This window comes from Mus caroli, unplaced genomic scaffold (assembly GCF_978045245.1).
Source record: "Mus caroli unplaced genomic scaffold, Mus_caroli_1 scaffold_16, whole genome shotgun sequence".
NCBI lineage: Eukaryota > Metazoa > Chordata > Mammalia > Rodentia > Muridae > Mus > Mus caroli.
Genome location: NW_028227271.1, coordinates 35,263,263 through 35,291,037, shown reverse-complemented (window position 1 = coordinate 35,291,037; position 27,775 = coordinate 35,263,263). Strand labels below are relative to the sequence as shown.

Here is a 27,775-nt window from a genome sequence, read left to right as displayed (position 1 = left end):
CTAAGATCAAAAATTTAGGTGACAGCAGGTTCTGGCAAGGATGTGAAGAAAGAGGAACACTCCTCCATTGTTGGTGGGATTTCAAGCTTGTACAATTACTCTGGAAATCAGTCTGGAGGTTCCTCAGAAAACTTGACATAGGACTAGCAGAGGATCCCGCAATATCTCTCCTTGGTATATATCCAGAAGATGTTCCAACTGGTAATAAGAACACATGCTCCACTATGTTCATAGCAGCCTTATTTATAATAGCCAGAAGCTGGAAAGAACTCAGATGTCCCTCAACAGAGAAATGGATACAGAAAATGTGGTACATTTACACAATGGAGTACTACTCAGCTATTTAAAACAATGAATTTATGAAATTCTTAGGCAAATGGATAGATCTGGAGGGGATCATCCTGGGTGAGGTAACCCAACCACCAAAGAATTCACATGATATGCACTCATTGATTAGTGGATATTAGCCCAGAAACATAGAATACCCAAGATACAATTTGCAAAACACTTGAAACTCAAGAAGAAGGAAAACCAAAGTGTGGATACTTTGTCCCTCCTTAGATTGCGGAACAAAATACCCATGGAAGGAGTTACAGAGATAAAGTTTGGAGCTGAGATGAAAGGATGGACCATCCAGAGACTGCCCCACTAGGGGATCCATCCCATAATCAGCCATCAAAAGCAGACACTCTTGCATATGCCAGCAAGATTTTGCTGAAAGGACCCTGATATAGCTGTCTCTTTTGAGGCTATGCTAGTGCCTGCCAAATACAGAAGTGGATGATCATTGTCATCTATTGGATGGAACATGGGGCCCCCAATGGAGGAGCTAGAGAAAGTACCCAAGGAGCTGAAGAGGTCTGCAACCCAATAGATGGAACAACAATATGAACTAACCAGTAACCCCCCCCCCGAGCTTGTTTCTCTAGCTGCATATGTATCAGAAGATGGCCTAGTTAGCCATCATTGGGAAGAGAGACCCCTTGGTCTTGCAAACTTTATATGCCCCAGTACAGGGGAACACTAGGGCCAAGAAGTGGGAGTGGGTGGGTAGAGGAGCAGGGTGAGTTGAGGATATAGGGGACTTTTGGGATAGCATTTGAAATGTAAACGAAGAAAATATCTAATAAAAAATTGAAAAAAAAACCTAAGGGGGGGGGGAATAATGAGTTGTGGCTTAAATACAAGTTGAGGGCATGGGGAAATTGCCTTTCAGAAATACAGAGTGCTGAAAGAAAAGAGAAATGGACACTGAAGCACCACCAAGTTATATCGTTTAGAAACAGAAATGAAATCCAACATTATACAGAAGCCAGGCCCTCAAAGTGAATGTCTAAGTGAACCTCAGATGGAGGCTCAAGAGTGTCTATCTGGTGAACAATAGCAATGAAATAACAGTTGCCTTAATCAGTAGCTGGGAAACTGTGTTGGGTGCCAAGGATCATGACTAAGTAAGACCTACTAATTCTCTTCATGCCTATTTATTACTGTGTATGGTCTCTAATGCTTCTATTGCAAGGGCCCAACTTTACTTCTACCCCAAGTTCTTTCCTGGCTCCTAAGCTAGGGCCACAGAGAGAAGGAGAGTGAGGATCAGAGTCCACAGGACTCCCAAGTCAGGGTGGGATTTGTGCTCCTTTATAGACTGCCTTGGTAACACAGATCCTTCTCTACTACCCTTCTTTCAAACTGTTATTTCTCTTGCTATCATAGTCCCTCTGTGTCTAATTATTACTCACAAAATTCCTAAGGTCAGATCCTTCAACTCTTGTTTGGTCTGATGAAAAATAGTGGAATTGCACACTCAGTTCTTGGCTACTGAAATCTACCTACACAATTTCAAACACATGTCTGTGCCCAAGACTTCAGAGGTGTTAGAGAAAGGAAGTTCATGACTCTTCCTAGGAGCCCACTCTGTCTTTAGGTAAAAACAAAACAAAACAACAACAGCAAATCCAACAAACAAACAAACCAACAAACAGACAGACAGACAGACAAAAACAAAACTAGAAATCACTGATTGAAAAGACCACTACTGTTTTTTAAAATATCTTCTAACACTTTCCAAGTGTTTATGTATTTAATGGCAAAATAATAATGCCCAATATTTATTGAGCATTTATTACTTTACACTGTGTTGAATTCACTAAAATAATGATCTATTTTATCATAATATTAGCCAATGAATTACAAAATGTTGAATCAGCTTTATAAGAGACTAATGAGTAGATTGTTCTAATCTTGACTAGTATACAGTCTGAGATAATGCAGAATCTTATATGCTGGAGCTATATCATGAATTAACAGAATTGATTAGTAAAGCATAATAATTTTAAAAGATAAAGTGAATGACTTTACTTTAGTTTCCAAATAAGGAAAATTACTAAGCACAATAGAGAATCAGTTGAGAGAGTGTGGCACCCTTAGAGAAGAGAAGACAGCAATGAATATAGAAAATACATTTAATTTGCCTAGCCTGGCAATATCACATATACATAGTCTACACTTTATGATAGGCAAGAAGTATTAACTGAGGCTATAGAAAGCTGAAATTTAGATAGAACCTAAATCCTTAATAAGAAATAGAATAGAAAAATGCAATTATGAAGGTAGGAATTAAAAAGGAAGTACTTCTTCAAACAGTGCTCTATGGGGGCGGAATCCAACCCTGCAGTGCAGGTGAATTTGAAAAATGGACTCCATAATGCAAGTTCAGAAACCTCAGCTCAGTATATTAGTATAAAACATGATTCTTGTGTTATAGCATTCCTGCAGCCCTTGATGAGAGACAAAACAAAGTGCTTAGAAGCACAGATTTACTCCTCAAATGCATACATTTCCCACAAGACAAAATTAGCTTTCTCAGAAGATGAATTAACCAAAAGCACATACAAATTACATGAGCAATGGCTCACCACAGGAGAATTTCAATGATCATGGTTAACAGGGGACCCAACATTTCCAAGACACTGAGACAACAGAACAGTCCAAAGGGACTACACAGAAGGAATATTCTAAAAGTATTAATTAAATGAACAGAAAAGCAGTAACCATAAAGAGACAATAAGACATTTTAAAGAAAGCTGTATTACTTTACAGAAAAAGAAACTTGAATGACTAGACAGTAAGAATTGAGTTCCTGAACTTAAGAATCTACCATGTTAGTCAAATATCAAGCTAGACGTAGCTGAAAAAGATAACTAGAGAACTGGAAGATAAATCCGAAGAATATAATAGTCAATGAGTCAAAAGATAAAAGTCTATGAGGGGAAAATAAGAATATCTGCTGAACAAAGCTAGAAAATCCAGAATTTCACTAGTATGTAAGGTTTGTAAAAGTAGGAAGATTGTGCAAAGGCAGTACTAAAAGATGTGGATATGGGCTTTGCAAAAACGATTAGACATATTATCAGGATGAGAATCCTTAGCAGTAGATGAATTGAGCTTCTCAAGATAAAATACAAAGTCAAAGTGGAAGGAAGTCAGATTCAGATGCACTCATCCTGAGTGTCAAATTCTTCATTGTAACCAGAACATCAGTGCCTCCATACTGCAAATGCATCTTTGGCATCCTCTTTAAGGGCTCAGATCATGACTAACCCATAAAGCCCTTAGAGCTATAAAACCCCTCTGAGATACTATGTCGCCCAAACCCAGTTCCAGTCATGAGGCTGTCAACACAGCATTTCTTGAAATATGTTTTATAAAAAGCAGTTTTACCCCGTGGTGCTCTTTGCAGAGTGATAGTGATATTTTACTGGTGAGATGTGTTGGGTTCTGTGGTCAAGGATGTTTGGAAACAATGTGTATGGTACATCTTTTCCCTGAGTTAGTAAATATCAGCACATTAAACTCAATGACTGGTCCTGATGATGATCTCTGACCCACTTCCTCCTAAAAACTGAGGAGATGTGAATACAGGAATGCATCTTCTAGATCGTTCACCCTCTGAGGCATTCCCCTCTGTTTTCCATATAGCTGTTATTAACAGAGTAATTTTCTATATGAGAAGGAACTCTTTTGTATCCTTTGTATGGCTAATGATTATGGGTCATAAGAATGAAATACCAACACCTTAGACCAGTCAAGTTCTATTAAAGTAACAACCGATCCAAGATCACTGTGATTTCCAACAAGAAACATTTTTTGTTGTTGTTGTTGTTGCTTATTTATGTGCGCTCCTGATGACCTGAGCCTCTGCTTTTGCTCTTTGGTGGGAGGTCCATGGTGATGCAAATGCTTTCCTTTGGTCTAGTGGAGTAAGTGGAAGGAGGAACCATAAGGTGACCAGGATAAGAAGCTTGCAAGGACAAGGCAGCCCATATGTGAGAATTATGGTATCATCAACTACATTGGCAACTCTGTCTGAGCTACTTGGATATGCCAAGTAAGTGCTCTGTGGCATTGCTTTTCCCAGCTTCTTTTTTATTATTCTGTAGACTTATTTTCGGCTTCTTGGAATCTTCCATTTTGTATGGAATTCCAGATGAGGGTGATGAGGGTAATGATGATGGTCATACTGGTGATAATGATGACAGTAATGATGATTATGAAGATGGTAATAATGAACTGAATGGTGATATTAGTGGTGATTGTTTTGATGTTAGTGGGTATGACAATGATGATGACAGTGATGATAGCGATGAGAGTAATGATAATAAACACAGCTGAAGATAAGCCTGTGGCTTTACTCTGTCCTTTACCTGAACCATCTCTTAGAATCCCCACAACCGGCCTGGCATTGGACATTCATTGTGCCCCCTTGTACAATTGGGAAACTGAGGCTCAGTAAGCTTATTTGACTTAGCCAGATTCATATAACTTAGACATAGCAGAGGTGATCTTACCATAAACTTGGCTCCTTCACCTCTGATGCACACTGCCTTCCTAAGCAGCAATGACCCTGGACATACCAGAGAAGCTGAAGATGAGCTGACACAGTTCTCCTCTTAAGAACATATGCTGTGGGATATTAATGTCCAAAACAGAGATCGATATTCTGTGACTGCAATGTGTGAATCAGAATATGTTGGCACATCTTTCACAAGTGCTTGTCCTCTAAGCACCTAGAGGGCCATTTGTACATTTAATGTACATTAAAACCATCTGCACACTCCTGATGTACTAATCAACAGAATAATTTATGAACATGATGTGGCTCACAGATGGAGAAGTGCTTGACTTTATATTTCCTCCGACTTTTCGTGACCACCTGAAGCACCGTGTTGAGAAGACTCCTGAAATGTCTTCAAGGAGAAGTATAGTCAAAGAAATGCCTGGTGAAAGAAAGGAAGGAGGAAGGTGTGGATATGTGTACCAAGAAATTGCTATCTCTGTTTAAGGAGAGTTAGTCATATGCTCCTAGGAGAGGATCATCTTTACATTAACTAATGCCTTAGTATTTAATGTTATTAAAGGTGGAAGGAGAAATGAATCCAAATCTAGCATCTTCCTGTGACACTGAGCTTCACCTCTCACAGCACAGTACAGATGGGAAGGAGTGCTCTTCATTTGCATGGCTGTGACTGCAGTTCCTGACCGAGATAGTGTAAGGGAGGGGTGGTTTGCTTGTGCTTGTGGTTTCAAAGGGCTTCATTCATTGTGGTAGTGGGGAAGGCATGGTGGAGCAGGTGAGTTCAGTGCAGTGGGAATCTGTGTCAAGACTTGCTCACATAGCTCCAGACCAGGAAGCAGAGAGTGCAGCAGAAGTAGGGGACCAAGGAAATCTTCGAAGGCTCTCTCTCAATGACCTGCTTCCACAAGCTGCTACATGGTTCCTAAAACTTTCACAACCTCCCCAAATAGCACCACTGGCTGGGAAGAAACCTTAAAAACATGAGCCTGGAAGTGTGTTTCATATTCAAATTTAAGCAACAGACAAGAAGCTCATAGTTGTCAACTAACTTTCCAAGACCCATACTAGCAAGGGTTAGACATGGCATGTAGCTTTTATTTTATTTTTTTACTAAATGACAGCACACGACTTCCTAAAATCCTCAGACTTCAACACAATGTCTACTGGGATGTGTGATGATTCCAGGATACCCAACACTTTTCTCATCTGTCCTCCTTGCTGGCTGAAAATGCACCCCTTTCAGAACACAAGTGACTCTGAGGAAACACACTCTGTTAGACCAGATCGTGCCTCCCAAAGGTGGCAGGTTTGCATCACGACTTTACATAAATGCTCTTGGCACTGGCAGTGGGCGTCAGGCAGGAGGATGGCTCTGCCACAAGACAAATATAGAGCTGCCATCCTTAAAACTCTAGCAAGAGACTAACCCTCAAGGGAGATGCCATGCAATAAATAATTTTTTGCCACAACACATTGCTTCCCTTTGCATAAATTTAACACCCCATTCTCTGTACAATATGTGATCTTCCTGCTAACTCTCCACAGACATAAATAGCTTTGGCAAGATGTGATAAAGGAGAAGTGGCAAAATGGAAGGGAGACAGGACACACTGAAGACCTTGACCTTGATGCTGGCTTTTCCTCAGAGAATATTATTTCCTGAATATTAAGATTATTCAGAAAGTGATGACAATGCAGCAAACACCAGTCTGGTGGAATCCCCAGAGCATGATGTAATTTCTAATTTTAGACTCTAGAATGTTAGTTCCTTTGCTCTACAAGGTGGTGCCTGGCTGCATGCTTGCTCCCTCCTTTCTATTGCAGTAGCTAACATATTCCTCACCTTAGACATGAAATCTCGGCACCAGCCAATCTTGCCTCCAAGAAAAGGACTCTGAGAAGGCTATTTATTTTTCCTCAAGTCTATATACCACTTCAGGTTTTTCTGGAATTTTAGATGCACATATGCAAATTAATAGATGTATTTCTGGAGTGTAGACTGTTAGATATTTCAAATCTACTTAAGTCATTTTTCCTGTAGTTTGTGTTTCAAATGTGTGTCTCAAACATGGCCTTTGGGCAATAGAGAATCTTTAATTTAGAATAGTATGGCATGTACCCTTTGGTCTACATAGCTTATGTAACTTTGGCATTCAGTCTGAAAAGAATGCCTCTCTCCTGTGGATAGAAGACACCTGGTTAGGTAAGTTCATCTTCTTAGTGCTTCAACATTGCCATAATTCAGTACCACAATCTGCTTGTGTTTTCTTCTTCTGATCCTTGTCATTCTGAGAGTGCCATTTACTGTAACCCATCTTCCTGTATCCACAGATTTCAGTGTGACCACACAATCTGTAGATTCCATTCCTGGAAATTGGGCATCAGGAGGAATTCCAAGGGACAGGGAAATTGAACTTTTAGTCAATTCTAGGCATGTAGTTTGATCACTAAGGTGCAAGAAAAATGAAATTTCGCACGCATAAAATGTGGCCATGTCAGGGCAGAGGGGCATATAGGGGACTCTTTGAATAACATTTGAAATGTAAATAAAGAAAATATCTAATAAAAAAAAGTCGGCCATGGATTTTCAAATTTCAGGTGACAAAGTAACAACTTTGAACAGAAACTAAAAGACTACAGGCCCAGATAAAAACCAAGAGCAAAATGATTTCAGAAGGAGTTAAGTCAAGGACAGTAAGTGACACAATGTGCTGCCACTCTATACTGCATCACTGTCAACAGCCTTCCCTGACCTGGTAGCAAATGTCTATGTCTACACTGGCAGTTCCTAGTTGAGGTTATTCACACTGGCCTACTGGAGGAAGCAGGGTACTTCTGTTTCAACTGCTTCATTTCTAGGAGTGACTTGGATTTTCCCAGTTCATGTACATGGGCCATAATTAATCCTAACTAATAGCTTTCACTAATGTATCAGGTACCATTTGGTTATGTGCAACCTAAGGAAATGGATAAATTGACTAACAAAATAGAACTAAACGCCAGCTATCATCTTTCCAGACAATCCTTTTGCTGCCTAATATGGCAGTGATGAGTAGTTTTGCCAAGTATCACACCTGTCTGGTATGTTACATGCCTCAAATAGACTTCGAACTTAATATCTTATAAACACTTATTCCCAAGTTCTGAGTTCCGATGTGGCATTACATTGCCACCCATTAGAGACCTTGTGGGCATCAAAGGTCAATTATATTGCTTGTATGCTATCATTAACTCAATGGCATAATCATAAGAGCCTAAGCCACTGAGTGAGAACATAAGAAGTTCAACTCCAGCTGTATTCCTATGACTCTACTGCTTCTTGTCACTCAGCCCCTGCCCATGTATTACCCTATGACCATGTATTACACGAATGACCATGTAATACCCTAATACCTTAGCTCCTCTATAACTTTGTTCTCTCTGGATATTGAATCTATATATTTTAACTGTGAACCAGTGCTGGAGGACTGTGGCACTCTGGCCTTCCTGTAGAATGAAGACAGTCTGCTGGGTTAGAATAACTCAGTTACTAACCATCTTCATTGCTTCCAAGCCACATCACCATGTCAATAGTCAACTATTCCAAATATTTCCATCCCAGCTTACTCTTGCCTGGATGCACTCAGTTGCTGTGAATACCAGTGCTGTTTTTCAAATGCAAGCATGCAGAGGCCCCCTCTGCCACCTAGGGTTTGCTAGAGGAAGAAAATGGATAGAAAGGATATGCATTGTAAAGGGGATTTATTACACTGGCTCAAGTTATTGGAGCTGGGTAGTCCAACATTGGCTGTCTTCACACCAGAGAGCCTGAGAGTCCACTAGCTACTCATTCCATTCAGTTGGATGACTCAACAGTCCCAAACTGGTGCTGATGGCCTGGGGTGGGAGGATTAGTTATAATCTTGCCCTTTTTGATCCCAGATCCAATCAAGTTGAAAATCAAGATTAACCATCACATCATCCTTCTCTTTGCTCTCATCTAGCCAGCCACTCTGTTAGTTCAGCTCCCCATAGCTTTCCAGCAGAACCTCCTTCTGTCTCTCTTTCTGGTCAGAATATTGGCCTAAGCAACTAGCATCTTCCACCCTGACTCCACCCTGTTTCCAATCTTTCCCTCTACTATTTTTTGCACAACAAAGCCAGAGTGAGCTTTTCAAACCTATGTGGAATTTACAAACTGGAACACACTGAGCTCTAAGTGTTTCTCTTTGTCTTAGCCTCTGTCTATCTTCCTCACTCTTAGTTTTTAAGATTTGTTTTTAATTATATGTGCACATGTGTAGGTATGGGAATGTGAGTGTGGGTGCCCACTGAGGTCAAAAGCATCCAGTTCCCTTGCAGCTGAAGTTATAGGCAATCGTGAACCAACCAATGTGGGCATAGCTACTAAGCCATCTCTCCAGCTTCTTTCAGGCCTTAAATGCAATTTCCTTAGATAAATTTATTGTGAACAAATTTTACAGCATTCTATCTCAGCCTATTTTATACTTCTATAATAAAATACCTGAGACGGTAACTTATAACCAGTTTGGTCTTTACTATAGAGGCTGGACAGTCCAGCCCTGAGAAGCTGCCTTGAAATCTTGATGCATCATTATGTGGAAAGAAAGCATGACCTGGTGAGAGGCCATGGCTAGCAAGCTGGGGTTATTGGGGGAAGGAGAGCAGGCATCAGCCTTTCTCCTCAAGAACCTGTGTTCAGGAAAACCAGTCCCTTGGTATGATCAGGGTTCTTGTGGTGACCAAGTCACCCTTACATGTGGAATTCTCAACACTGTTGCATTGGGAAGGGAATTCTCACTCTGTGAGCTTTTGAGAAGACCCATCTTAATTCATAGAGCTTGAAAGAGTTAAAATTCCTAGAATGTATCACAAGTGCAAAAATATCCATTGCCTGTGTTCATTGTCTGCATTAGTACTTATTTATGCCTACCCTTCCAGGGAGATTAATTCTATAAAGTGAACAGTGTGTGAAAATTTTCCTGTTTCCCTCAAACCTAGTTCCCCCTTGAATTTAAGGCCCAATAAATATTTAATGAGTTAATTTATGAATGAATGCCACAATACATTCAAGCGGTTACTAAGGTCTACCTAAATATTCATTATTCTGGAATGTCTCAAAGGAGAACCTGTGAGCCAGGCTGGAGCAGACGGAGCTTCAAATTCTGTCTAGGAAATCCCTTGCTTCTATCTCTCATTGTCTTCATGTTAAACACTCCTTGCTGCTCAGTGTTTTCCTGTGAATGGAGAAGTCACAAAAGCTCACTATGATGCTTAGGAACCTGTCACCAGGGGTGTCACTGGCCATTATCCTGTGTTCACTAAGATGCTTCGCTTCCATTTCATTTTCCATCCTTTTCTCCTCCACACAGAGTGAGGGAAACATTTCATTGTCTTGACTTATCATCATTTAAAAAAAATTAAACTAATAAATTAGGGCATAGTTTTAGGTCTTATAAAAAGATTTGCTAAAGGGATTCCTTGAAATATGGTGCTCTCTAAGGACATTTAAAATTGGATTTGATTTACAAAAATTTGATTTGCACATAACTACTGAGGAATGTATTGATTGTTTTAAGTGAGCTGCACGAAGACATAACTACCTTTAATCTTTTATAACAAAAGTGGCAATTAAAATTGCTTTTGCTAAGCAATTTTGAAATTGAGGGTCGATCTCTTTGTTGTTTTTCTCTTACCCAGAAGACTCCCCCCATTTCTCCATCCCTTCTTCCTCCTAATTAAAGAAAGGAAAGTTTGTATTCTTGGTAGAATATACTTTCTGATAGAATCCCATGTTCTTCTTATGAATGCTATAAAAGCCAAGTTTGAAGTTTAAGTCATTTGGTCCCCCTCAGTTAATGCAGTTTCTTTTAATCTTACTTCTCAGAGGAACCATTAGAGGATTCATTTGTTGGTTATTAAAAAGCAGTCAATTACCATGTTTGCTGGACTTGTGTTCCCTGGCTATACTGTCATTTTTATCTTTGCCCTGAAAGCCTGCCTTTGTTTGGGGCCTGTTTGTTTGTGTCAGTTAGCCTGTGGTGTGAAATGCCTAATAAGGAATACTGACAATAGTTTGGTCCATCTCTAGATTGAATTTCTTTATAGATCAACGTCTGTAATTTATTTCCCAACTGAACTTGATCAATACAGCTTGGCTCAGCTTAAGGGTAGAGGAACTAACCATGGTGCTGATGGGGGCTCAAAGCACTTCCTTCATAAAGACCCTCTTTGATAGTAACCTATCAAATTGACCCACAGGCTGTCCCAGAGTCTGGGGCTCAGCTGTGTCCATGTCCCAAAGCTGTCATTGTCTTGTTCTCTTTGATTTTGTAAAGCCAGAGGCCAGAAAGGCTTTTACAGAACCAGCATGAGTGAGGATATATGCATTATGCACACTGGGATATATAAGCCCAGACTAGGTTCTACTGCAAACTGGCTGTTGGATTTCAGTAAGTGAAGAGTCCATTTTGTTTTACCTTCTGCATTTTAAGAGAGTTGGGCTTGGTGATTCCTTGGGCTCTACTGGTTTTGACTTGCTCAGGTTTCTGCATGAAGGCCTTGTTTTTTCAGCTCAATGGTCACCATCCAGGGTAAAATCCATGATTTTAGATCATGAAAACAGTGAAAATGCTCTGTTCTGAGCATTCCCAACTAGATTTTTTCCAAGTTCCTGGTTTTGGTTCCTTGGCCTAGGCCCATTGTTTTTCTCTGGCTCTAATTTCTTCTCTGTAAAATGATGACATACAATTCTGTTATTTGTCCATTAACAGGCAGCAGTATTGACAGAGGTCACCAATGTGAGTAGCACTGTGGAAGCTAAAGTAGACTGTGAAGAGGATAATGTTAATCAAACAGATGCTGCATTGCCAGAGGGCAGAGGCATGCATGTCACCCTGGAGCCTCATTTATCTGGCATTCTCTTGTTCTTCATTCTTCTGTCCTCTCTGCTGCAGCTGTGGTTCATACTAGACAAGAAATTATGGCTTGTTTACAAACTATCTAAGTGGAGAGACTCTTTACTCTGATCAGTGACACTGATCCTTCAGGGATATACAGATTTACCTAGCTAGCCTGTTAACCTCACCTGGATGAAAACACAAATACCCAGTGGCCAGCCAATCAGATCTCTGCCTATCACATCAAGAGCACTTTGTTTACAGTATCTCCAGGGAATAGAATAAGTCATATGGCTGAGCTGACCTCATAACCTTTTAGGTTAGTGGGGACATTCACATACTATTCAGTAAGGACATAACATAAGGTAGGTTGATGCTATTAATTTTATTCCTTCAATGTTGTCTCTGTAAGACTTAGTTCTGAAAGTATAATTATACTCCAATTATATATAGCAATGATTTTTAAAATATTTATAATGTCCTACATTTTTACTCTGAGCAAAGTTTTGCACTGAACATATTACATAAATGATTCTACTTGGTATATTCTTTGCAATGTCTCTGTGAGGTGTTTAATTAGTAACCTTTCTGGAATGAATGGGCAAAGTGGTGAATTAATACAATTCAATAATGAACAAGTGTTGACACCTTTCTACAAGCTAGGTATCATGTTAAGCTTTGGAGATTCAGATATGAGTCAAATATCCCAGAAGGCAATTCTTATTGACTTTGGAGTCTAAATATGTTGACCTCCATTTGTAAACAAACAAACTGAAAACATATCAGATGAATTAAGTTGACCAAGGTCATACAACAAGATAATGTCAGGACAAGAGAGAGAAATACATTTGGCTTTGGCCACAATGAAATAACTAATACAGACAGATCGTACTGACCCAAATGTTGATAAAACTATAAAAAATTATATGAAGATAATGTTTCTAGGCACTGGACATCAAGCAACTCAGGACTGAAAGTCTGAAATCCAATGATAATCACACATGATGAACTTCACATTTTTTTTCTATCTTTCAGCTTAGGGGCATATTCTAAGTTGTACATGGAATGATGGTAGTCCACCTGAAATGATATTGCTGAGCTTAAAAAGTTGGCACTGAGTTTACTTCAGAGAGTACTAGAGGTAGAAGCTACAAACTATAGGAGATATATATGTATATGTATAACAGTTTTCTAAATACTTAATCTTATACACACCATTATATGGCAGTTTCCTCTCAATTGAAATGTATTTTCCATGCAGGAGGAGGAACTTCTGAGCCTAACATGATGAACAAAGGGTCATTTGTCTGGAAATGCAAAAAAAAAAAAAAAAAAAAAAATTCTTGAGGTCTTTCCCCTGCAGTATAAGAAGGAGTTAAAAAAAAATTCTAAGGAAGAGTTTCTGTGCAGTCAATGAGCAATGAAACTGAGGAGAGAGAGAGAGAGAGAGAGAGAGAGAGAGAGAGAGAGAGAGAGAGACATATTTTGAACTATCAAACTGCCTGTAAAATCTATAGAGAGCTCTAGCATCTAGGATCGCAGAATTACAGCTTTCATGACTTAACATGGGTTTTGGTGGAATTTAGGGTGATCGAGCTGATTTTGAGTCTTCACTCTTTCCTCTACATTACCTATCTCCCATACTCCTCTTAGCAATATCAATAAAAAAATTCATTACTTCGCCTGATTAGAAATTAGTAAAATCATTACTTTGGTTTGTGATGAGTACTCTCTCTTGGGTATATAGGCATGAGTATATTGACTATCCCTAGAGAAGATTTGGCACACAATGCCCACAGATAAGTGTAGCTCTCACCCCTCATCAAAGAAACTTCTTGGGGAAACAAGTGGAGGCTATTACAGAGATCCACACCTAGCCTGTATGCAGAAAATAAATTATTGTGCGGGGCCCAACCCCAACTGACATAAAGACAACACAACTTCTGTACCTAAAGCTCAGGAAAAACCATGGCCAAGTGGGAGGAAAGATTATAATAGCCAGAGGTCCAGGTTGCTTTCTGTGATACAATGTCTTCTAGACATGACAGGGAAGCTATACTAATTAACTCTTAACAATATGGCTGTCCAAACAAACATAAAAACAACATCAGTGGACATATCAAAGAGGATAGAAGAAGTTTGACAAGGCTCCATTCCTTAATAAAGAGCTACAGGCAATCAGTGGATGCTGAGAGAGAGAGAGAACCAATTTTCTCAGGGTATGAGATACTCCCCCACCCAATTAGTCTATCTATTTCCAAGCAGCCAGCCCTAAGCACATGTACAAAAAACAACAGTAAATTTACTAATGTATACACAGACAAACATATGTAATATTACATATATTAGTCCATTTACATATATTTATGTATAATTTATATTTACATATATATATGTAAAATAATTAAAAAAGAGTTAGTGAACTGAGAGGTGGTTGGAGGGACATAGGACATGGGAATGAGGAGCATAAATGATGTTTATACTCACATATGAGGCTCTCAAAAAAATTGAAAGAATAAATTAAAAATTGTTAGACATGAAAGGAAGTCATTAGAGTGAGCTGTAAGGTGTCCAAAAATAAATCAATGGAAAGTAACCACAAGCCAATATACCCATTTAAAATTTGAAGGCAGAGGCTTTGAAAAAACTACCATACTTTTTAATACCATTTAAGACAGGTGTGAAGACAAAGATTCCCAGAGGAAATGATAATCACCTGAAGGTCACTGGGCCCTTTCGCCCTTTTCAGTCAGAGGCTTGAGACATTTCATACACAAAGCTTGAGTAATAGGGAATTTGAAATCCCAGCTACATCCCTGGATTCTGATCCCTTACTGGCTGTCTCAGATGTGGTTGGCCACTTCTATCCCTCTTCTTCACACCATGGGAGCTTCTCAGCTCAACATGGGTTACAGACATTGGATGGGCGTGACCTAAGGCTTTATGGACCAGGTTGGTGGTGTGGAGGAGGGACTCCTGAGTGGCTGCTTGACTATAGACCTAGACATTTCTCTAGGAACTCAGTGTAATGGCAGCCCACCTATTACAGTTGATGTACAGACATGACATCTGACTTAGTAGAGCAGAGTCATGTGACCACTATTGATCAGTCCCTGAATTTCCCAGTAGGTTTGACCTTGCCACATGTCCAGTTATTTGAGGACCATCTTTAAGCTACTCCTTCTCCTGCCATTCACTTCACAAGGATGGTTTTGATGATACCCAGAGACAACATCCAGGCAGAAGACAGTGAAAACAGGGAAAAGGCAAAAGGCTCCAAATAAGAGAAAAAGAGGAACCCTAAAGAACACCAGAAGCCAGTCTATGTGTATGCATTATTCTTTCATGATCCTCAGGCTGCCATGAAGGGACAGAATCCTTCTGACACCTTTAGTGAGGTTTCAAAGATCACGGCTTTCTGGTGGAACAGTCTTGGAGAAGAGAAAAAATGGGTATAAATGGAAAACTGAAGTGTCCAAGAAAGTATCTCAATGTGCTAACTGCTTATAAAGAGAAGAGGGAGCGTCAGGCTACTGTGGAAATAGATCCCACATTATGGACTCCTTCACCACCTCCTGTGACTATTGAGATCCCGTCATCTCCACCACCAACCTCAACAGAATCACCTGCTTTGCCCCCTTGTACTGTAGTTAATTCCACATTATCTTAAGTGGCAAACCCAGCATCTTCTGGGGCTGAATCATCCCAATATTACCAAGTTGAATATTACCAAGCAAATGTTGCCCTCCTTTATTACAATGTCTCAAGGAGGAATGGTTATTATTATCCCGGCCACAGTGGTTACCTCCCTGGGGCTCCACTAGACCAAACAAATACAACTACTACCCAACCCAGCCAAGAGGTTGTCACTCGGTCAGCATTGCAGGCTGCAGCAGCTCCTGCCTTCTGTGCAACTGGCTGTACCCTGACTGTAGCCCCTTCCGTGAGAACAGATGCCTCATCCCTCAACTCAATAGCAAGTCATTATTCTGAAGCACCCTCTTCCACCCCAGGCCATGTGACAGTCCCTTCAGAAAGTTAGAGTCAACTTACAACAACAGCCACCTTCCCAGCAGAGCAAGATGTTGCTTCCACCCACTCTGAAAATGTAGACTACTCTGATTCCTACAACTATAGACAGCAATCCTAAGCACCATATGAACGGAGGCTTCGAGGCTCACATGGTAGAGGCAACTTCTGAGACAATCTGTGAAAATGGTCACAGGTCTGGCTCCTGAGGTGGTGTCTCCTCAGATGAATGTTGAATTGGTGAGTGGGTCCTCGGTGACACTGCTGCCCCAGCCTCAGTGAGGGACATCTGGTTGTGAGCACCCTTCCATTATCAGGAAGTAGGACAGTAAGTGCTGCAGCAACGATGTGTGGAGAAGCAGTGTGGGGATGTATTCTTGGCCTGCATAGCCTCTAAAAATCCAATCTCTGTGCTTTTTCTGAAGTAGCCTTTCTTCTTCTCCAAACCACTAAGGATTCATCTGCTGGTCACAAGTCAAAAGAGCCTGGTTTTGATACATAAGCTGGGCTTCTAGTAGTTCACGACCTCTACCCACAGTCTTTTATGCCCCTTCTTTGTTTTCTCTCTTCAGCAGAGGCCAGAACATGTAGCAAGGGCACTGAATTTACTGTAATTGGGAATTGCTTTTTACTCACAACTGCAAGCAAAAATACCAGGTTAATAGCACAGGGAAAGGTGAATGGAATATGGAGGCAAATCATAGGGGGTTATTAGAAGAATCGTGTTGGTAAAATTGTCAAAGACTTGCTTTAAACATTATTAAAGTGATGCAAAAGTACTTAGCTTTGATCCTAGGAGAAAACAGAGCTGGGATAAGAGAGGCTTGGGGTTACAGCTCAGTGGTAAAGTGCACTGATTTTAATCCCAAATTAATAAATGAGTTTTAAAGAGGAATGAAAATACTGATTTAAAAGAAAATATCCCTTTACAGGGGAACTATTATTAATCTATATAGCACTTTTAAGAACGAAGGTTTGGGGAGTCTGGAATTATTGCCCAGCAATAAGAAAACTCTGGTTTTACTTTAAAGGCAGGAAGATCAGGAGGTCAAGGTCATCTTTGACCACTAATGAGTTTGAGGGAAGTGTAGAACACATGGGACAAAGATAAAACAGAGTGTTTGCAGATCATGGTGACCCAGACCTTTAATCCCAGTATTTTGGAGGTGGAAGTAGGAGGATTTCTATGAGTTCAAAGTCAACTTGTATTACACATTGTTTTTAAAAACACAGAGGTTGGACATGGTGACACTCTCCTTTAATGACAGCACTTGGGAGGCAGAGGCAGGTGGATCTCTGAGTTTGAAGCTAGCCAGGGATAAATAGTGAGATCCTGTCTTAAGGTCCCCTCTTTACTCCTGACACACCCCCACTCTCTCCCTCCTCCTCTCACTGGGAACATTCCATTGGAAGGGAAATTACATCCTACAGAAGTATCTTGTTTTTTTCTCCAATATTTCTGTAATCAAAACTTTCTTTACCTGACTTGATTATCAAGTTTGCATGTAAGGGACAGAACTCTATGCTTGTAATAAGAGGTTTTACAAAATTAAATAAATAGATAACTTTAAGAATATAAAAGAAAATATGGACATAACCATTGAAAAATCAAACTATCTCAGAAACGGAGAATATTTTATAAGGATGAGTTTGAAGTTATAACTTATATAATAATTAACATTTATTTAATAATTTACTATATGTGAGAAGACAGTAGAGGTCCTGTGAGATAAATTTATAGAAATAATCCAGTGAGGTAGGGGGTTAGGAGTCAGCTCAGGTTGAAAGATTTCCTGTATAAGCAGGAAGATCTGAATTGAGAACCCCAGCATCCTGAAAAATTTAGATCACAGGTGGCATAGACCTGTAATCCCTGAACTGGGTTGGAGGTCAGGGACAGGAAAATTCCTGAGACTTGCTGGCCAGCCAGTGTAGCATACTTGGTGATCTTCATGTTCAGTGGATAACTTTGTCTCAAAATGTAAGGTGAAGTGTGTACACACACACAAACAGGAACATATATGTGCGCAAACTTGTGCAAAAAAGAACACTTATGCACACATATACACACACAGAGAAAGAGAAAGAGAGAGAATCCTAATTCAAAAACATAAGTAAAAGGCTTGAGAAAAAGAAAATAAGCTCCAATGATCTGTGATTTAAGAGCAAATGTTTACTTTATGCATAAGCAAGGCCTCTAAAGGAGAGGATGTAGACAAAATGGCAGAAAATATTCTTCCCCAGGGAAGAGCACAGCAATCAGTTATCCAATAACAAGTGGTCATCCCTGAAAACGTACATACAAGTAACACTATGTAGACTGAGCAAGTTGCACTTAAATGCATATATTATATATAATATTTGATACAAAATATATAACTATATACTATATAATATATAAATGAGTATATGGAATATGCCTTTATATATGTGTATATATATGTATATATATGTTTATCTATCTATATCTATATCTATATCTATCTATCTATCATCTATTCTACATACATGAAAAAGGAGGTCATGAATTTGAAAGAACAAGAAGAAGTAAATGAGCATGTTTGGAGGAAGAAAAGAGATGGAAAAATGATATAAATCATAATTTCAATAAGTAAATAATTTAAAAATATTTAAGGAAATAATTTTCAGAATTTCACAAATTTAATTTAAAAACTCTGCCCATAGATTCAAAAGCCTCAGAGAACCTGAAGCAGAATAAGTATAGAGAAACTCTAGGAAGAAGGAAAGATGGGGGAAAAGTACGTATCTTAAAGAAATAATGAAACAATAAAGTAAACACAACAACTTGGAATGAAATGGAAAAGTTGTCTGAACAGTGCAACTTTGCAAAAGCTGCACAATATTTGTGTAAGTTGAATTACTTCTCAAATTTACATGGAAAACAAAGTACATAGAAAATACTAAAATCTTGATTAAAGAATGTGGAAGGTTTGTGCTGTCTGATTTCTAAACTTGCTATAAATCTCAGCCATAACTGCCATGTGGCATTCACCTAAGGTGAGCAAATAAATCAATACAACACAGTGAAAGGATCCAAACTAGACCCCCATGTTTGGATCACTTGATTTTCAGCAAGTAAATAAATAAGCACACTATTTAACAGGAAAGGAACAGCTATTCAACAACTGGGGTAGAAAGGATCTCAAGGTTTTCCTACTCAAGCATTAAAATGGACCCTAGACTGATCTCATGTGTGTGTGTGTGTGTGTGTGTGTGTGTGTGTGTGTGTGTGTATGTGTGAAAAAGATGATACTATCAATACAACTGAAGTCAATACAGCACATATTGATCTTTAGTTAGGTAAAGAGTTCTTAGAAAGAATCAAACAAGTACTCACTCCAAAAGAAATAAAAAATTAAAAAATAAAACTTCATCAAATTTAAAAATCCCTAGTCATTAAGAAACAGCCCATTAATAAGATAGAAGGGAACACTACCTGTTGAAAGAAATCATTCATGTACTTCTGAAAAAAAATACTTAGAGCTGTAATATATAATGACCCCATGAATTAATAATTTAAAAAGGACATTTAAAAGTGTCTAGGAGTTGAACAGGTACTTTATGAAAGATGATTTGGAAGCAAGTAATTAGTCTATAGAGTAAATCCACCATCAATAGTTGTTATCAGGAAATAACCAAGTTAGTTCACAATGAAATATTACTATATACATGTGGATTTGGTTTATTGCTTATATTATGTCAATTAGGTTCCCAAATTACACAATAATTCTCACGTCTGACAGTCCCTGCCCCCAGATGGTTCTAATTGCTAAATTAAGTTGCCAGTGGCAACTACTGGGTAGGGAGACAGAGGTAGGATTGTGATGTTCCCAGGCAAGGAATGAGAGGGAACAGGAGAGGAGAATCACCATTGCCTGGGAGGAGAAGGTCCCCCTCTGAGAAGTGTAGGACAGAGACAGAGATGCTGCCAAGATGCAAGAGTAGTGAATCAAAGATGTGACTGTGGGATGGCAACCCCATTCCTCACTTGATGTCCTGTTTTCCTGCTGGAGGTGGGCTCTATAAGTTCCCTATCCCTACTTTTGCCATCCCACAGTCACATCTCTGACCCATAATTGTTCCTGTGTGAAAGAATTACAGGAATGGAAATGGAGAGGAGCCTGAGGAAAAGAAGGTCCAGCAACAGGGCCAAAGTGGGATCCAGGTCAAGGGGAGGTCCCAAGGCCTGACACTATTACTGAGGATATGGAGAGCTCACCAAAAGGGACCTATCATGACTACGCTCTGAAAGACCCAACAAGCAGCTGAAAGAGTCAGATGCAGATATTTGCATCCAAGCAATGGACAGAAGCATCTGACCCCTGTTGTTAAATTAGGGAAGACTGAAAGAAGCTGAGGAGAAGGATGATCCTGTAGGAGGACCAGCAGTCTCAATTAATCTAGAGCCCCGAGATCTCTCAAGCACTGGACCACCAAACAGGCAGCATACACCAGCTGATCTGAGGCCCCCAACACACATTCAGTAGAGGACATTCTGGGTCTGTGCTCATTCAGAGATGATGTACCTAGCCCTCAAGAGACTGGTGTCCCCAGAGAGTTTAGAGGTCAGGTGGGATGGGGGTGGTGGGGAGGAGGTGTGGGATGTGGAGTAGTCAGAGGGTAGTTGGGGGGGCAGTGGGGAATGGAATATGGAGTGTAAGAAATTAATTTATTAAGAAAATGAGTAGTGGGTCAGGGCACAGAAGGGCTCCAGGACTCGGTTTGTGGTGGCCAGGATGGGAAATAGATTTTAGTAAATAATAATTCAGAAATATCAGAGGGGAAAATGGGTTAGCAAGCTACCCACCCAAATGTTTTGGATCCTCGAATGAAAGACACACACACACACACACACACACACACACACACACACACACACACACAGCCTTCTATTTTAATATGTCTTGAACAGAGTAATGGTCAGGCACTTCCAAACCTTCCCTCAGATAACAGCTCACGACTCTTCCCTCTGTGATGCTCTTGGTCAACAGAAGTGTGCATTCGCAAAATCTCATTGATCTGTACCTGTAGCAGTCTGTGTATGAAAATTCGCATCGTTAAAATAATCCAATCTATCTGGCTCTGAGGACCTTAGTGTTCGATATACTCTGCCGAGCACCAGCAAAAGTGAATCCCTTGGAATTTTACTACTGCTGGGGAAGGGATGAGAATGATTATTCTGTGAAATGAGCATAAGGAAGAGAACTGTGAACTGTAAAGGTGATAAACATATTTATAATTGTTTTCAAAGCAATAACTGTAAACTGCTGAAGCAGTATTATGCCTTGGGGGCTTGAGAGAAGTGGCTATATTAGTTATCTATTGTTGCCTAAGAAATCACCACAAAACAATGTGCTCAAAAGAACAAACTTTATTCTATAACTTACAGGGATCAGGAACTTGAGGTTGGCTCAACCGAGTAGTTCCAGCTCATAGATGCAATCCCTCTGTCAGCCAGTGGTGCAACTGTTTTAAGACTAAAGTTCGTTGTGTAATCATGGACCTGCCTCCATTCTTGACTGGCTGTTAGCAGGATAATGAAGAAGTGCTGATATGTAACTTCCAAGATGAGGGTATAAAAGTGTCTTCAGCATTCATTTGGTCTGTTCATGGGAAGCCATTCATCTGCTCTGAGGGAAGCCAGATGGTACATCATGTGGATGTGTAGTCTGTAGAGAAGTGAAGAAGTGAGGCCTCCTGCCAATGCGTGATGTAGCTCTCACCCTCATCAGAGAAGCGGCTCTGTGGAACACACAGAGCCAATGAGAGAAAACCACAACTGTTCACAATGCAGAGAACAATTGATTATGGTGTGCCTGTCCCCAATAGATCCATCTAAAATACTGCACCCCAAAATGAGAGAGAGAGAGAGAGAGAGAGAGAGAGAGAGAGAGAGAGAGAGAGAGAGAGAGAGAGAGAGAGAGAGAGAGAGAACGGGTTGTAAGAGCCAGAGGAACAGGAAATCTGAGTGCTTGTGTCTCCTAGAAATGACAAGGAAGCTTCACCCATATGATACCTCAGCAATATGGCTTCTTAAACAAGACCAGAACAAACACAACAACAGTAGGCATGCTATGGAATGAGGAAATCTCATAGGGTCCCACACCTGGGCATAGAACGCCAGGCAGCTAGAGAATACTGAGAGGAGGAGAATTCATCTTCTTCAGAGATGAACACCTTAGTTGATTATCTAATACAAAATAGCCAGCCCTGAAATCACATGCATCTAAGCAATTCCAAATGCACTTGGCATGTTGTATTTAAATATATTTATACATATGCATACATGTACATGTATGTTATGTATTTGAGAAGGAGTGAGGGGATCATCATAGGGGTTGGTGGGAGGAAGGGAGATGGTAACAATATAATTATATAGTTTCACTTAAAAATATCTAAAGGGGATAAATTAAGTAATGAGTTATCACTTTTTAAAAAACCATATGGAAAAGTGTCTAAGAAAAGAGATGAAACAATTGGGGTCAATAAGTCTAAGCTGAAAGGATAAAAGTTATAATAATAATCTCAGAATGCAGGGTGGCTGAGGGAATTTCACTTTTTGGAATAGCTGAGTATCCTTTGCTTCTAGAAGTGTAGGGATTTGAATAGTAAATGAAATGGGAAGTCTGTACAGAGTGATTTGAGACCAGGCTCAGAATGCCTTGATTCAACAGTGCTTTCCTCCAAATGCTGGCTGTGATCCTACTGGACCTTACTGGGACTTTAATAGCTTTGAGACTTGTTTTTCTAAAACTGAAGTAAAAATAATAAAAACCTATCAAAGTTATTGTAGAAATTAGAATGAACCAGAGTGTGAGTAAGTTATTGCCATAGAGACATAAATTGTGACTAATTAAAGGAGTGTGTTCTCAGATATCTTTGAAGTCCTACATAGTTATCTTTCCATTAAACTCATATCAGTGTGAGTCGAAATCTGTACCATGTATTTTCAAATCCTATCCCTGTGTGATTTGTTGTATTTTTATCTAAAGGAAATAAGGGAATCTTTCCTAACCTTATCCTAATGTGAAACTTTTACCCCTTTCCATAGGAGTGGGGTCTGGTTTGCCAAAGAAATTCAGATTTCAATCTTGCTTGCCTTGTGCATTCTGGAAAAGGTCTGTGAGCAGGTCAGAGAAGCCAATGTAGATAGGAGCAGAATAAACATATGTGCTCTTTCCTCGCTAATTCCACAAAGGATTCTTGTGAGAAACCTCAAAGACGAAGCTCTTCTCTTATGTGTCCTTTGTCCTCATTCTTTAACCAACCTTCTGTAATTATGAAATAAACCCTATACCCAATTACATTTCAAAACCATCACCCACACCCAATTCTGCTAGATACATATATGAATAAATATACTCTCCCAGGGTTTTCCTGTATCTACTGGCTCTCACTTTCCCAACTCATGTTTTATGAAGCAAACCTAATGGTCTGTTAAAAATCCATAATCTTATCACTCATCTTTCTCAACAAAAGGCAGGGAGGGCTTTAAATGGATCCTCATTAAGCTAGATGCCCAGATTTGTTAGCAGTCACTCAAAAGACATCTCAGGACTACATGATTCTGCCCTGGTCTGTACCTGTACTTCAACTCATGGTACTCAATTTCACCCTGGTGACATTCCTGACAGCTCTTTAATATTCTACATCATCCCCTCTTAAAATCTTTATACAAGCTGTTTCATTGGATGAACTGTCTTTCCTTACACTTTAATGTCCAGTTACTTCATATCTTTCTAGCTCATTTGAAATGATAGTGTTCTTCTTTGATTCCCAGAAGATCTCCTCTGCTACCTTTTCATTTCCCTAAGTACTTACCTTGGTTTATTATAAAGATATTTATATTTTATCTTATTTAACACGGGACTAATCTATTAGAATATCATGGGTGATGTTCTTGCCTAATCCTAGAAAACGGTCACTAATATGTTTGTAAGTAAGTGTACATATGCATGCATATATGAATGAATGTTTATCAGAACCTTAAATTATCTCCAAAAGCATCAGCAAATAGTCTTCACTGGAGGCTCACTTACAGAACTAAGAGTCCAACCTGAAGTAAAATCCTGTCACTAGAAAAGCAAACTTAGTACCCCTGGGTCCACATAGGCTATAGAAAACTAGATTAGGTTACTTCTAAAATTTCATGTGTCTCCTGTAATCAGTTTCTATAATAGGAGAGTTTACACACTGGGAAATATTAGTTTGTCATTGCATGTAAGAGAAGCCAAAACTCATAGTAGATAGTCTCTTAAGCAATATTGAAATCTGTTTCTGGTATTTCTTTCTCTAGGTCTGGATTTGAGCATTCCAAGCTGCAAGACTCAAGCTCTGTTTTGCTTCTCTGTTCCTCTATCCATTAAGCATGGTCCTTGTCGAAGAAGACATTTCACTGTATGGAGAGAGTGTACTCCATCTAGTAGGACGAATGGGCAAGTTGCAGGAATGTCTTGTGCCTTTAAAGGCAGAAGTAGAAATGACAGCTTCCCTCACTACACCTGGCTGTATGAACCTACAGATGGTATTGTATTGTGGGTCAGCATGTGCTTAATTAAATATTCAGATATTCCCTTACTTTGGAAAATAGGTCAATAAAATAAAACATTTTCCAAAATCAGAGATTGTAGCAAGTCTTAAGTAAAGAGATGTATCAGAGATTCCCGATATCATGAGAAATATGCTAAGTAAAGAAGAATTAGGCTTGCAGCCTCCTTGCATAATCAGAGGATTTAGGAAGCTTGGAATATCTAATAGAAGTGGGTTGCAAGAAAGCCTAAGAGCTATATAATTGAATTCCCTTTCTGCAGAAATCTATGACATTCCATGTTTTCTCTTTTTGAATTTAATTTACATATATATATATATATATATATATATATATATATATATATATATAGAGAGAGAGAGAGAGAGAGAGAGAGAGAGAGAGAATGACTGTCCACTAATCAATTAACGTACTATGTATATAAATACTGTAACACACTCTATATAAGAGAGCTTCCCCTTTATGCATCATTTCATCAAGAGACACACAGCAAACACAGTAAGGAGTTCATGAAGGGGTCAGTTGGAGACAAAAAAAGGAGGCTCCATTCCACTTTCTCTGAGAACTTGTGGCTCATGACAGGGCTTCTGCAAGCATACCCTAAGATAGTTTTTGAAGGTTAAATAACAAAGATAGTGCCTGGCAAAAAGGAAGACAAATTAATAGGCATATCATCCTTAAGTAATGATAAAGGACGTGGAAGGAGAGATGGAGAATGGCAAGAGGAGAGAAGGAGGCATAAGAGAGGTGGGAAAGAAGGAGGAGGAAAGGATGGGTTTGGAGGGACCAGCAAAGCAGAGCATCCTTCTCAGAGAAACATTGACCAGGGGCCTTTAGACTGCTTGTCTGGTGATGAGAGCTGATCTTCAGCTTCACACACCAGGACAAACCATTTTCATTATTGCAGATGGTGGTGATGTTTTGTAAAACAAATAGGCTGCACTCCTTTTTGCCTAGCCCTTTTCATGCATACACCAGTGGCCCAGGTGTCTTGCCCACTTAGGCTGGTTTGCATGCCCATCTTTACCTAGACAGTGAACTGTGAAGGGCAGAGGTTAGATCTGTTTATCTTTCTGGATTCAGACTGTGGAAGGGTCTGACAAAGTATTGGGATCAAGAAATGCCTGAATCAGGAGGGTTTCTAAGAAGAAAAAATATCTCACTCCCCAAAAGACTGGAGAAAGGGTAATTCATCACTATGGGAAGATGTTAAATGTCCCATAAAAGGGAAAAGATAAGCTGATCCTTCATGGATGGTCAAAGTATCCTCTGAGCCCCAGACTGGGTACCATTCTGACAGTCTAATCCATCCATTATGGCTTTCATTGCCCATTGTCATTGTTAACTGGGTAGTAAGTACATGATGACTAAGTCTAGAGCTGAAATATTTGGTGTAGAAGTTGATCTTGTTTCCTTACTGAAACATTGGTCAAGTTATATAAACTATTGAAAAGGTAGTTGCTTGTTTGTTTTTGAAAATGGAAATGAAATCTTTTTCATAGTCTTGTTTAAAGATCTAAATAAAAGTAAGGTAAAATGCTGAGAAGAAAGGACACACACACACACACACACACACACGGGGGGGGGGGTTCAGGTATTCAGGTATATTTATCTAGCTCCATTGTTAGTAAAGAAGAGGAATGCACGGGTTGTGGAAGCAACATAGCAATATAAATGGAATGAGCAGGTTGCCAAGTTTGTAATAAATGGAGATTGAAAGGGTGAATATTGAAAATGTGTTTGGTGTTGAAGGCAAGAACCAACCCCACAGAACTAGATAGGCTGTCCTAAGGAGTTTGGAGATCTCCATGAAGGCCAGCTCACATCAATGCAGAAATTATCTGCTCTTCAGTACCACAGAGACTGGCTTGCATGGCGGGAGTATTGCTGGAATGCAAGGGACCTGCCATATCAATCAAGGGAATGTTGCAGGACCCAGCCAATGAGAACCTGGATTGATGAGAGGAACCACAGAAGGAAAAGTAATTTTGCCCTTCCTGACTTTAGTCAAGCTACTTGATGTCCTGGAGTTTTGGTTTCCTCCAACACTATCTTCTCAGTACCTCTGCCCTCAAATGTAAATGCTTAATTTACATTGGGAAATTGAACCACATGTTGTAGCCATACAGTCCAAAGAATAAAAGGATCCTCCAAGGTCAGTTAAGTTAGTCCTTACAGATAGTTGGAAATTGAAGATCTCTTAGAGCACACCTGTTCCATGCATACACAGACAAGTAGATCAGAAAGGAGTGGCAACAGACCCCATATTGGGCAGCTTGTAAGCATTATAGCTGGACTGGTGTCTAGCTTACTCATTATTCCACAACCACTACTATTTCTTCTAGTTTATCTAAGAGCTCTTCCAATTTGTGATGTAATGTAACTTTCCAACACTTGGGAATCTTACTGATCCCATTTACACAAAGAAATCTCAATGTGGCCAAGGCCACATTGAATCTCTGAGGTGGTCACAATGTGCTATGTGACATGAAAAGCACACTCAGGAACCTGGCTCCTTCCTGTATCTCTGTTAATTTGTTCTACTTTTTTACCACTTCTTTTTTAGTAGATTAAGAGAATATGTCTCCAAGATGCAAAATGATTACATATAAGTAACACTATGAAGGTTTAGGTGTATTACAAGCTCCACAAAGCAGTTATTACTTGATTTATCTCTGCCAGATACACGATCAGTTCAACTAGAAACTAAGCATTACCTTCCGCCAAGTCACAGCTCACCCATGCAACATCTACTACTGATAACATATTGAACTCCCAGGTCAACTTTCTTTTTATTGTTCTGGGTTAGAAAGCTACTGGTTTTTATAGTAATTGCAATTATGCTTTGTAACAATATAATTATCTTTCCTATTTTGTGGTGATGTGACAGAATCCATGTTAATTTAATTCAATGGATACTTAATTGAGTCATAACTGTAGAAAGACAACATCCCTGAAGAAGAGTGCATTACTCACCTTTCTTGTTGCTCTGAAGAAATACCTGAGCAGAAGCATCTTAAGCAAGGGTTTATTTGGCTTACAGTTTGAAGTAGCATTTCATTATGGTGGGGGAAGGAATGGGGGCAAAACCATGAAGGGGCTGACTATGCTGACTCCACAGTTACAAAACAGAGCAAGAAGAGAGGCACAACTTATCATACTTGGAGCCACCCCCACCCTGATGGTTGCTCCACTTCAGCCAGCATGTCCATCTCTTAAAGGTTTTACCATCTCCCAAATAGAACCACTGACTGGAGGGCAAGTGTTCCAACAATGAGCCTCTCTGGGAAAATTCACACTCAAAGGGAAATTTTAAAAATGTTAGTGAAAACTTCGCAGAACAAGAATTGTTCAAAAGGAATCCATTTTTCCTACACATATATCAAAATTATATAGAAGGCTTGGAAAATAAAAGTAAGAGTT

At 39.5% G+C, this 27,775-nt stretch overlaps 1 pseudogene; it reads left to right on the top strand.

Annotated features, from left to right (window-relative positions):
* The first annotated feature begins 4,334 nt into the window (after positions 1-4,334).
* On the top strand, positions 4,335-16,211 carry LOC110310064 (TOX high mobility group box family member 4 pseudogene; annotated as a pseudogene).
* The last annotated feature ends 11,564 nt before the right edge of the window (positions 16,212-27,775 follow it).